The following is an 11,621-nucleotide window of genomic DNA, read 5'->3' as shown; positions in this document are numbered from 1 at the left end:
CCGCCACATGCAAGGCATCGTTTACAGAGAGAAACTTGCTAGGGATAGCATGTCCAAACTCGTCTATGTTGATCCTTGGATGCACGTGCGGTTGGGGTCAGTGCACCAGAGTATAGAGGGAAGGAAGGTCACTATGACTTTCACCCAGGAACCGCCTCTCCTGTGCTCCTGATAGCGCACCAGGCTCTCTCAGGGAGTGAGATTCCCTGTGCCCAAGCTGTCCACAGTGCTCATGAGAAAGATGCAGCTTGGAAAACATGCGCATATTATTCCTGATTGTTTCTATTGACATGCAGTGAGGGCCTTACGGAATTACTCTCTAAGCCCTGAGTCCTTGGTGACTGTGCTCTTCTGTCCGAGGACCAATTGTTTATAAGTGACGGTGCCATCCTTGTGTTGAGGCATTTAGGTTAAAAGTCTTGGATCACTGGTTGGGCTTGATAGTCCATACCTATAACCTCAGAACTTCAGGGACTGGGAAACAGGGATCAATAATTCATATCTGTCACTGATACATAGGGGTTCCAGGCATACTGGGCAGTGTGAGATTGTGTCTCTGTGTGTATATTTGTAGTGCAATGGAAGGACTATAAAATTCGATTGTGAGGCCTTTCAAAGACCTCACGTGTTATGTCTCTATATCTCAGGCCATAATTATCTATGTTAACTGCGAGGGGAGAGGCATCCATTACAGAGGAAGTGCACCTTTATGCACAGGTGCCTTTGCCATAGACCCAAAACAGTCATCAGCCATCCAAGGTTCTGGCCTACCGGGAAGAGCATCAGCTTTTCAGTCCGAGATAAGAGGGCTGCTGAAGCTTTGTGCTCAGTTGCTGAGAGAGACACCCGGACTGGAAACAAGTGGTCACCCAAATAGGTCAAACATTTTTGGGTCATTCTGTAACATAAAGCAGGGAACCAGGATTGACAGTGGTCATCTAGACAACCTCAGAGATAATGGTCTACAACTTTAGAAACAGTGATATAAATGCTTTTCCTAGGTGACATTTGTGAAAATGTGCTTAATTTTGATAGATTCACTCAGATTCAACCCAAGTCAGTCAGACATATGATTTTTTAACTCAAGCCCAGGGCTAATTTATTGGTTGTGCAACCTGAGCCCATAGAGCTACCATTAAAATGGTTTTTCGCTTGATTTGATGTTCTGATACTGTTGTCTGGAAATTCTCAATGATGTCATCTCAGGTTTGCAAGTGTAGTGCTAGGGTCCAGGGGAGCTTGAGTAGAGAGAGCAGCTTATACAATGTGCACATCTAGCCCTTTCTTTGCAGCCCTGTTCTCAAGTGTGCTCACTGCGGCCAGGGAGTCAAGAGTTCTAGAGTTTAAGGAGACCCAAAGCTATTCCTAGGTAAAATCTGAGTTGAGAAGGGACACTGGCCGTCCCCACAAGATAAGCTTTCTGTCTAATCTAGTGCTTTTTTTCGTATAAACAAAGAAGCTAATGCCATCCTAAGAAAGCTCTGTGAGCAAGGATCCACACTGTAGCACATCCTGCTTGTGTGTTCCCTCTCAGGAAGGTCATTCATCTGCAATGTTAATGGCAGTGCCGAAGAACAGGGAGCCATGGAGCAATCCATAGCTCATGCTGCTTTCAGATTTTCTCGACTCTTTAATACGCAAGCAAAGACAGTTTTAGTAGGGGATTCAAATATGGACAATAAAAAGAAAAGTGAGTTAATTTTGCATAGCCTTTACACTATTTTGAAAACAAAACAAACCTTCATACATAGGCTTTGGAATAAGAACTGTTGCAATGGGAACAGGGTGGCTCCATTGGTCAAATCTTGTTTGACAAGCACAAGGACCTGAGTTCGATCCTCAGAACCCAGAAAAGGCCATGTGTGGTGCATGTTTGCAACACCAGAGAGGTAGAGACAGGAGGATCCCTAGAGTTCTCTAGAATGCAGTTTAACCTAAGTGGTGAGCTTTAGACCAACAAGAAACCCTCTGCCAAAGAAGATGCATAACACTCCTGAGGATTCTTATCTGAGGTCGGGTCTCCACATGCATGTCTACATGCCGCCAGACATTTATGCAACTGCTCATAAATATATATGTGCTAGGAATGTAGCACACACACACTCATATACACATTGACAAAAAGAAACATGACTTGTAAAATTAATTTTGAGAACACTTCCTGTAGATTAAACAAATGCTCTCTTTTGATTTGCATTTAAAGATAGCAAAGCACAATAAAAAGCTGGAAGGTAAATTGAATGTTAATAATTTAGAATGCTAATATTTCTTTAATTTAAAATGATATAAAATAAACTAAATGTGAGAAGCACACAATGATGGATGCTGAGACAGATCGTGAAGAAGGGGGAAGCTCTATGTTTTAATTCCACGGAGGCATTCTTTTTGAGTTTTTTGTAATCTAAGAGCTTACATTTTCACTTTGCAGTCATCTGGCTGACCTTGCTCAAGGCCTAAGTCAGTGCACAAAGTCCGTGGTCAAGAAGAGTCCATGTGAACTGCAGGTTTAATGTCAGAAAAGAGCTCAGCTCTTTTGAAGGGAAAGTGACTGAAAGCTCAGGTGTCCGGCGTCACAAACCCATGGCTCTCCTGGAGCTGCTCTTTCATCCTAATTGGTCTGGGAGGTTGGTTTCAGGAGGATGCTCTTGCTACACTCCCTTCCACCCGCACACGCTCTGGTCCCCACTGCGGTTCTCCCGTGCTCCCGTGTGAGCATCATGGTGGCATACCCATTGAGGCTACAGAAAGTCGGGCTTGAAAGCAGCTCGGAGGGAGCAGAGTGTCGGTGTGATCTTTCTCAAATAAGTCTATAATACATAACAAATAGGGATCTGCTTCTTCAAAGAGCAGCGCCTGGAGAGTTGGCGACCCATTTGCCCTTAGTTAAAAATAAAGCAGGGCTGAGCGCCCAGGTGCCCAGGCTGGAAGGACTTCAGAGAGCACAGGTCACAGGTCCGCTTTGACATGGAGGAAGGGTGAGGGAGGTTTGCAGTGGCCGGAAATAGACCCCCTTTGGAAACAGGAGAGAGCCAGTGTTCTCAGAGCTTAGATTAGCCAAATGGAGCATACGCTGGGTCTTTAGTTATCACTACACGGTCATGAGAATTTAACAGAAATCTGGATCCAGTTAACTCATAATTTGGATCAAAGCAGGATTTGCAGTTAAAAAGAAGGTCTTTTAAAAATTCCAATTTAGTGAAATACCAATAAGATACAATAAGGGAGGCGCAGTAAGCAGCTTAGTGATCATAATTAACAATCTTATGTCAGGATCAAAAGCAGAGAAGAGGTGGGTTCTGGAGAACCGTGTGAGAAGTCAGAGAGAGCTATAAATAGTAGCTACTGTAAGTAAATTACCTGTGTTTTTATTTTATTTTTTTCTGCAAGGAAACATGCAGGCGAACTGCTTGGAGATTGAACATGATGTTATCTTTATTTCTGAGTCATATGACTCTCTAGTCCAATCTGCTCATTCTCACAGCTGTTTGCCCACATTCAAACCCCGTCCATCACGGTGATGGACTTGTCCCCCTTATCGTTCATAAACTGCAGGCTAGTTGAAAACTATTTTGGGTTTCCTACTCAAATCAGATTTCGACTCTGATTTTTTTCAAAGGTTAATAGGTTAGTACAGTGGCCTGTTATGTCAACACAGCCCTGGGAGAAAGTTAATCATCAAAGCTATACAAAAGGTCAAGGGAAGAGATGGAGAATTCTATGACAAAGAAATCGCAGAGCGGGTTCTGCACATCTCTAGGGCATTTTTGTCCAAATGGAAGTGAGGCAGAGGAAGGAAGTGATGATGGTGGTACTCATGATGCTCAGCTGTGGTCACTGAGAGAGAAAATGCCTGAATGTGGGTCGGAGGGGTACATGTCAACAGCCTGTCTTAACCCTGTGTTCTCCAAAGAGGCCAATGCAGTAGAAACGGAGGTGGAAATCCTGTCAACAACTCTTTTTCATGTTAGTGCAGCTCAGGCAGTAGGCATTGGCTACTGTGGAAAATACAACAAGCACTGTTTCTTCCACACTGGAGAGCCCGAAGCACTGAGCTTCACAAGGCACACAAGTGCACCTGGTGGTCTGTTGCTATAGCGATAGGACAATGGGGCTACAGAAGCGAGAACGTGGCCAGCACTGATTTTCTTGATTCACCTTTGCCTTTGACATCTTTGGCTGCATTAGTGATGTCATCTGAAGCCTACAGCAGCCGTCCATTTCTCTCTGTGTATCTCTGCAAAGGGAAGAATATGGAGGCATAAGGCATTGATGAATGCCAGTGTGTAGGTGGGTGGCGAGGAGGGTTCTAGAGGCAAAAGGAAGACTAAGATTTGAGTGTTTGTCAAGCTTCCTATGTAGGAGGCAGATTTAGCATTGGCTCTTGAATATGCTCCTTTTCCATTATACTAGGTTTAAGGAACCCAGATCATTCATGTCTACAGTCTATCTATCTCTATCTCTATCTCTATCTATCTATCTATCTATCTATCTATCTATCTATCTATCTATCTATCTATCATCTATCTATCTATCTATCATCTATCTATCTAAGACAAAGTTTCTCTACTTAGCTCTCACTGTCCCGGAAAACACTACGTACTTGATCTCAAACTCACAGAGACCCATTTGCCTCTGCCTCCTGAATGCTGAGATTAAAGGTGTGTAACACCACACCTGCCTCTTAAATGGCTTCCTTAAAAGTCCCTTTCACTTGTCCAAAGCCTCCTCAAGGCCCACCGTCTTCAGGGCATGTGAAGTTCTACCTGGACATGCAACATCTTGGCAATTTCTCTCACGAAAGCTGTCAATCTGCCCATCTATTTTTGGTCCATTTCCAAGTAATCATCTTTAAAAAGCACCGGAGGCTGCCCAAAAGGCACACATGGGTCCATTCATCGGCCTCAGACCCCATGCTCCTCTCTCTTCTCCTTGATTTCTCAAGCTGGTGTGTTCCACATTACAGTGGTCCATCCTCACCTTAGCTTCACGTGGACGCTGGTGTGCTCTGCTTGTCACGTGAGTGACTGATTTTCCAACTTCTGTTTTTTTCTCAAAGTTATAATTGCCCTCAAAGTCCGCGATTCTCCCACGCCTGATCCCCTGCCCTCTACTGACAGGAGAGGGTTTCACCCTCAGGTGAGTCTCTCTGCAAGTTCCCTAATGTTCTAGTAGGGGAATGAACAGGGGGGATCATTGATATGCAAATCCCTGGACTTTCTTCTGTGGGTCTGCAGAGAGCCATAAGAATTGACTTTTATTTCAAGCACACGGTGTGCACTGAAGCCTACAATCCACAATTATGCCCCAAGAGACAAAGTTCTACCTATTTAATCTCGCTTTCTATTTCCAAACCTTTATCTGTTTTTGCAAGTTTCCCTTTGCACTCTGTCTCTGCAGATGATTCTGTCTAGTAGTTCTTAAACCTCTATTCACCTACCTGGAAGGCTTGTAGAAATCCCAGTACCCATACCAATTAACTCAAATCTTTCTGGGAGTTAATTAATCTTCAATCATCATATAATTACATACAGCAGGTACACAGGTATTGAGCACCTGACTCAATGAGTACCGACAACTGCATGCTGTTGTTGTTTTCTGAGTGACCTGTATCATAAGTAAGCCATAGGACGTTTATATCAACCTAGAAAGTTTTCTCTTGTCCCTTCTGGTTAACTTCTCTCCTCTCCCAGAAGTTACCAGTGTGTTCATGTTTAACTTCCCTTGCCCCTCACCCCGCATCATGACAGAATTGAGATAGACTCACACTATGAGTCGCTTTGCTTCTGGCTTCTTATGTTCAGCATCATGTTTTTAACATCTGTCAATGTTTGGCATCAGCAGTCATTAAAGGTGTAAATCTATAATATGTAGCGCATTTGAACACGTTTTTTCAACTTGGCCTGTCAATTGTGATATCTGGCTGACTGAAAACAATTGTTGGGACCATGCCCACTTTCAAAGGCTTTGATTAATAGATTTCTGCAGGGATTTAAGCATTTGATATTATCCAATCATCTGATATTTTCTAAAGCTTCTCAGCTAATTCTGATGTTGATAATTTGTGAGGGCAAAGCATCTCTGGAATGGAAATTCCCCCCTCACCCTGTTCTTGCAGACCTTCGATGTCTTTCTCTCCTGTCTCAAAGGATACCCTCTCTTCTTTGCATTTTGCCCCTGACCTAGCCAAGGCCCTACAGTGTGAGTGTGATCTGCATGCTATTGAGCTCCGCTGGTTTCAGGTGATTCTAGAACATCCACATCTGACTGTGGCTGTGAGAGGCAGAGGTGGGATAAAGGAGCCCAGAGAGGTGAGAGTCAGGATTTGGGCACAAGCTTCTGATTCCAGAAGCTGGATTTCTCTTCCCACTGTTTCCTCCCCTTCATGCTTTAATGGTCTCTTTCAGTCTTCCCACCTCCGTTGGCCTACCTGATTGCCCTCTCTAGAAAATAATGCTGAACTTTCTTCTACTCAGAGGAAAGAATAAACTAACTTCTTTCGTTTAAACATGCCAGCCATAAAGCAACCTGTTTACTTGTTTCACCTTTCCCTACAAGTTGTAGCTTCTCATTTTATCCTCCATGCAACTCCCCAGAGAGACTGGCTTCAGCTGATACCAAGTGACTGAGTGGTCTCAAGGTCATTGACAACTTCTTAATCACCTGAATCGAATGTCTCAGTTTAATGTTTCCTCCCCTACTTCTTCCTCCCTTCACTCCTTTCTCCCTTCCTTCTCTCCTACACTTTCTTTCCCTCCTCCGCCCTCCCCCGCCTTTTTCTTGCCTTTTCATAGTTGAAGTGAATCAAGAGTCTAGTACTCCAGAGGAAAGTTGCTCTTCTGCTAAACTAGGTCTCCAGCATCCAACTTCATTTTTAGTCTGTTTGATTTCTTTTATATTTATTTCATTTTGGGTTTTGAGACAGGGTTTCTCTGTGTAGCCTGGGCTGTACCAGAACTCACTTTGTAGACCAGGTTGTCCTTGAACTTACAGAGTTCCGTCTGCCTCTGCCTCCCTAAAGCTGGGGTTAAAGGCGCATGCCACCTTTAATTTGAATTTCTTGGATTTAATAAAGTAATCTTTTTTTTAAAAAAAAATACATTAGGCCATATTAAGTTGCTTCCAGTTTCTTTCTCTATATTGTTTTTCAGATGATCACTTATTGGTCATAGGTCAGAGTTGGTGTCAACAACTACCATCTGAAGAGTTTGGTGCTAAAGACAAAGAAAAAACAAGATTCTTGTTATTCGCTAATAACAACAAGTGATTGTTATTGTATGCTGTTGTAAAGACTTTCTCTGTGGGCAATGTCTACCCACTCCTAAGGTCTCAGTGAAAAAAATCTAAAGTTTGATTTTAACCAAAGCTCACCCTGGGGAACCAGTGAGTTTACTGGATTTACTTACAGAGCATGGGTGACCACAAATCAGACACATTGGAAAGTTTGATCCAGCACTTTTTGCTGGCTTCCCCACAGCAGGGTAGGTGGAGCTCCCACATCCTGAAGACCTCTCCAGCCTACTTAGTCTGTCTTTTCCTAGTGACCTGGGGGCCATGTACAATTAGAGCAATATCACATAAGGATGCTGAGAGGGCGGCTGGATACTCAGTAAGAGTCCAGAGACTGCCTGTCTATCCTTCTGTGAGGGAACACTAACCATCCAGCGAGCCCAGCTATGGTGATATTTTAAGAGCAGCCTAGCCCATGGAGATGTAGGGTGGTGCTGAACAGCTCATGCCATGCCTGCTTCGGGTGCCATGTGACGCACAAGGAGGAGACTGCGGGAGGCATTTTCAATCTTGCTGACTGGATGAGACCCGAGTACATAAAATTATTTTGGGGTTTAAAATTATCAAACAGTTTAAACTTAATAAATGTTATGTTTTATGGTATAGAATTAAAGTAAGTTAAATATTTCAAAGAGAAAAAATGATTTCTGGGAAAACTTACTGTATTTTATTAGAGTTTAAGGAAATGATACACCTCAAATCTGAAGGCTAGAGTGGGAAGAAAGAACTGCCCAAACAGAGCTAGTGTTGGAAAGAGTAAAGGCTCACTTTCCTGATGAACTCCATTTCTTGCTTCTTTACGCAGACCTACACATGTCTGCGGCATTTTTCCTTCTGTCTTGGGGGAAAGGGGAAAAGGTCTAAGGACTGTTCTGCCTCTGAAAGGCAACAACACAGAGATGGGTATTGTGGCGTCCGCCTTTAATCCCAGCACAGGCAGGTGGATCTCTGGGAGCTCAAGGCCAGCCTGGTCTACAGAGTGAGTTCTAGGACAGTCAAAGACACACAGAGAAACCAACCAACCAACCAACCCAACCAACAAACAAAAACCCCCACAACAACACATCAAAGCTGATTCAATATGACTCCAGGGAGATGGGCTCCACACCAAGGGAGCAGCTGAACTGGTCACTTAATTTTGGCTTTGGGACGATGAAGAGGTTGTAAAAGCTTCCTCCATGATTGTGGGCAGCTGCTGAGACCAGGCAATGTGTGGTCAAAGTGACTCTGGGCGGTGGTCCTCAGAGGCTGTTGACATATTTCAGTCCTCCACATCCCTTTTCTATGCCCCCTTACTTTTCTCTTCTTTTCCTGCACCAGGGATGAATAATCTAATAGAGTTTTCTCCCAGTGTTGTCTAAGCTGTTTGTAGAAACCCCTTTTCTACAATGAAGAACTATCTACGCAGATGCGTCAGTTCAGAAACTTTTGAATATCAGCAAATGAAGCAGACAGAGAACTACAGGAAGTGATTCACAATATGTAGCAACCACATTCCTACTTCCCCAGAAACACATCCTTAACCTCCTCTTAGAGTCTGATGTCTAAGATCCCTTTAGTCTGGAATTGTCCTCAGAGAGTCTGGTGCTTTATATCAGATGGCCCCTATAAGTCTCAGGCATGGTTTTATTGGAAGAAATATGTCACAATGGGTGGGCTTGAAGATTCAGAAGCCTCTAGCCATCTCCAGTGTGTCTCCTGATGTGGGTCCTGAACTCTTAGCTGTCATCGCCTCCTGCCTGCTTCCTGTGCTCTGCCACCACAGACTCTGACCCTCTGGGACTGTGAGCCCCAGATAAACTCTTTCTTCTGTAGCTGCATTGGTCACAGTGTTTTATCTCAGCAAATACAGAGCAACTAATATAGAAAATGGTTTGTCCAACCATTGTCTTCCCTCCATGGAGTCAAGAATGTTAAAATAGAGAATATTCTGTTGTCCAATCTAAATCAGGCCTTATCTTCTAACACCTCTACCCTCATCAAGGAAATATCACAGGAATCTGGAAGCCATCACAAAGGGTCAGCTTATTCCCTGGGATAAGATTCCCTGTACTGTAGATTAAAAAATAAAAAAACTTAATTTTTAACCAGAACATTTTCATTTAGCATTCACCATGAAGAATAAATGCCAGTCCATTTTCTTTAGATCCTGGCACATCAGCTCCTGAGAGAATTTCTTCTTCATCAAACCCAGCCAAGGCTATACAAACAAAGCAAGCCCATCAATGGCCAGGCACAGCTGGATCACTGGGAATGTGTTTGAAGGTCCCGTGAAAGTTGGGTAGTAACAACCAGAGGACAGAGAAGCAGAGCTGTCTGATCCGCGTGGTCAGCGTGAAGGGTTTATGTGAAGGTAGACTCCAGCTAGTCTTTATACTTGGTCTCTTGTCCTGATTTAGAGCATACTCTCTTCTTAAAATGAAGCCCCCAGTGGTGCAGGACTCGGCGCTTACCCTCAGCCACTTTCTCTTACAAAACTCTGGATAAAAGCTGAGACCATTTCTCATGGATTAGTCTCTGTTCTCCCCATAGCAAGCCCAAATTGATAATTAATGACCCTTGAGAGAAGGTTCCTTAACTTTGCCTTTTCTGCAGAGTTTGGGGAACAGAGGACACTAGGGTGCCCTTGCTCTCTAATTAGAGAGGTTGGCACCTATTGATCACCACGGAGATAAGCCTGTGACCTACTTCAAAGGAGCAATTGCAGCACATGACAGGTGAGACCTGGGCTTCTACGTGGCTGTGACTGTCAGTGCAGGAATCCTGCACCACTGGGGGCTCACTTCAAGAACAGAGTGCACTGTAAATCAGGGCAAGAGACCAATTTGAAACAGGAGCTGGAGTCTACCCTTACATAAATCCTTCACGTTGATCCTCCAACGTTAAGGTTTGCATCTAGTCTTAAAGAGTAACATGTTTTTTTAAAGCACTTAAATCACATTTTTCTCTTTCAATTTGTATTGATTAATTCTTTCTCCCTGCAAATCATTATGATAGTTTGGGAATTTTCAGTTATAGTGAGAAGTAATATTTATAAACATTAAAAGTTTTTTTTTTTAAATCTCTGACAAGTAGCTTTAAGTGATTGTCTTGTTGATGGAACTAATTTAGAGTATGTGATTACAATGTATCATTTTTTGATAAAGCATTTACCATGGCCCAGATGTACCCAGAAACTGTATCATAAGAACAGGGGCTTGGTACATTGGTTTTACATGAGCCTGCGTGTTAGCCTGTTCGAATTCTCAATATCCTTTGTTAAGTGATATCAAAACAGGAAACTTTAAAAACATTTTTAAAAATTATATACATATAATTTAAAATTAAATACATATAACATAAAATTTTATCTCAACCCTCTGACAAAAGCAGGTAAAGCAGCTCTGCTGTCGTCTTTACCCCCACACAGTTTCAGGACTGTGGGACTCAGTCCTACCTATTCATTGATAATACCTCCAGGCACTGGTGACCCCCTCTTGACTGTCTACCTCTATGTGTGTCAACTCTAGGGGACTGAAACAGCAGAACTAGGCAGAATATGTTGTCTCATGACTACTTCACTTCCATCTGTGTTGTAATGTGTCAGTTCTTTGGGTCTTAAGGCCAAAACACATCCCATTGTATGTATATGCCATGAATTACTTATCCATCACCTGTGGGTAGTTCAGCATTGCCTATCAACCCTGGACTCTGTACAAGAGAATGTGGGCTCTTTGGGATTCAGGAGGAAGGTTCATCTTTGATTCCTATTGATCACCAAAATCCAGGGTACACTACAAACTCAGTGCTGTATGGTTCTGGACTTGGTGTCAGGTCTAGCTAATGACACTGTCCATGTCCCCACTCCTAAGAAGATAACAACTGTTTCCCTCGTAAATGTCTTGCTGCCCTCTCTTGTTCCTTTGTAAATTTAGCTAACTAGCCTGAGGATGTCCCGACCCTCCAGACTGTATACAGAAGTGCATTTTTCTGAAGAAAATGTCCATATATTTAATTCAAATCACCCAAGATCAAACAGCTAAAACCATGGCTTTGGGTTCCATCAGTTCGCCAAGTCTAACAGCTACTAGAGCTGGAAGGTTTGATTCGAAAGTAGGAACTAAAGGAAGAGAGTAGGGAAGTCTTAAGAGTTAAGGAGACAGATTCCTTCTGGGCTTAAGGAGGATAACAGCTCCTCCATTCCACACATTTCGTGGGGGGATTAAAAATTGTTCTTTTTGCCAGTTTCCCAATGTGTAGAGGAGAAAACCAAGGTGTGTGTGTGTGTGTGTGTGTGTGTGTGTGTGTGAGAGAGAGAGAGAGAGAGAGAGAGAGAGAGAGAGAGTCCTGTGTAT

The sequence above is a fragment of the Microtus ochrogaster genome, chromosome 17 (genome assembly GCF_000317375.1).
Source record: "Microtus ochrogaster isolate Prairie Vole_2 chromosome 17, MicOch1.0, whole genome shotgun sequence".
NCBI lineage: Eukaryota > Metazoa > Chordata > Mammalia > Rodentia > Cricetidae > Microtus > Microtus ochrogaster.
The sequence above is the reverse complement of the archived record's forward strand: the minus strand, read 5'-3'. Positions refer to the sequence as shown.